Genomic DNA, 1,117 nt, shown 5'->3' on the forward strand with positions numbered 1-1,117 from the left:
GGGGGGGGGGGTTGGCAGAGTGGGCAAGCAGCTGACCCAAGGTCACACAGCCCGGCCTAGGACCCAGTCCTGTGGTTCCGAAAGTAGTGTTTGGACCTCATTCCTACCCTCACTCTTGGGAGTCGAAGACATTCACGTACGACCCACTGACAGACGGACCATCCCACAAACACACTCCAACTCCCTTTAGAGTTTTAGACACCCACAGCCCAGCATCGGAGACTGTTTCTTGGTCTCTCCTTCCCCCATCGGGCATCTTGGAGAGGAGTAAACCTCCCAGACGACGTGAGAATTCTTCCTCAGGGGGTCTCCTCGTCCCCCGCCCCCAACTGCGCTCTTCGTCACCCCATTCCCCCCACGATGTCGCGGTCCCTGCGCCGAATCCACTCACCGATCAGAACCGGAGCTCCAGTCCCGAATCCCGCAAAAAAAAAAATTTAAAAATTAAAAGCCCTCCCGAATAATCCACAAAATCCGCCCTGGAAGTACGAGTCAAGGTCCGGGAATCAAGAATCCAGGAAGAGTGGGAGGAGGAGGCCGAGGGTTACCGGGCTGCCCAGTGACTGTGGCCTGTTTGGGAAGAGCTGGAAGTTTTTATCCGCCCCCTCCCTCCCTGCCGGGGTGGAGTCTGGGCGGATTCCCGGCCCCCGGGAGCAGAAACGCCCAGGGCTGCCCCGCCGACTCAGCAGCCCGTGAGGGAGCGGGCAGGCGGGTGACGCAACCTTCACCTGGCACCCTGGGTCTAGGGTAGGGAAGGGGGGGGTCCACTACCCAGATCCAGCCCTGCCTTCCCCTGCCCACTCGGACATGGGTCGCTCGAAGTGGCCTGTCCCCTCCTCCCCAATGTCCAGGGCTGGACCCCTGGCTTCCCTATCAGCCTTCTGCCCCTCTGCCCTTTCCTGTCCCCGAGTCTGTGTCTCAGGATATCCAGATGTGTTTCCCTATTTGTCTTCCTCTATCTTTGCTCCCTTTCTGTGTTTCCAGGTGTTGTGTCTCTGCGTTCTCACGTTTCCAGGTTTCTGTATCTCCATGTTTCTATTCTTGGCTGAAGCTCTAATGGCCTTGTGTATCCCTATCTGCTTGTCTCTTCCCTATCTGGGCTAAGCTGGGTACTAGG

At 58.1% G+C, this 1,117-nt stretch overlaps 1 protein-coding gene across 1 annotated transcript in view; it reads right to left on the reverse strand.

Annotated features, from left to right (window-relative positions):
• Nucleotides 1-601, reverse strand: part of MIDN (midnolin) — an 18,162-nt gene extending 17,561 nt beyond the window's left edge. Inside the window, exon 1 of the mRNA XM_069102020.1 lies at nt 392-601. The gene's annotated coding sequence lies outside the window, so the exon portion shown is untranslated. The remainder of the gene's footprint in view (nt 1-391) is intronic.
• Nucleotides 602-1,117: the final 516 nt, after the last annotated feature.

Source organism: Petaurus breviceps, unplaced genomic scaffold (genome assembly GCF_028583685.1).
Source record: "Petaurus breviceps papuanus isolate PSGF00001 unplaced genomic scaffold, PetGlider_PUasm1.0 523, whole genome shotgun sequence".
Classification (NCBI taxonomy): domain Eukaryota; kingdom Metazoa; phylum Chordata; class Mammalia; order Diprotodontia; family Petauridae; genus Petaurus; species Petaurus breviceps.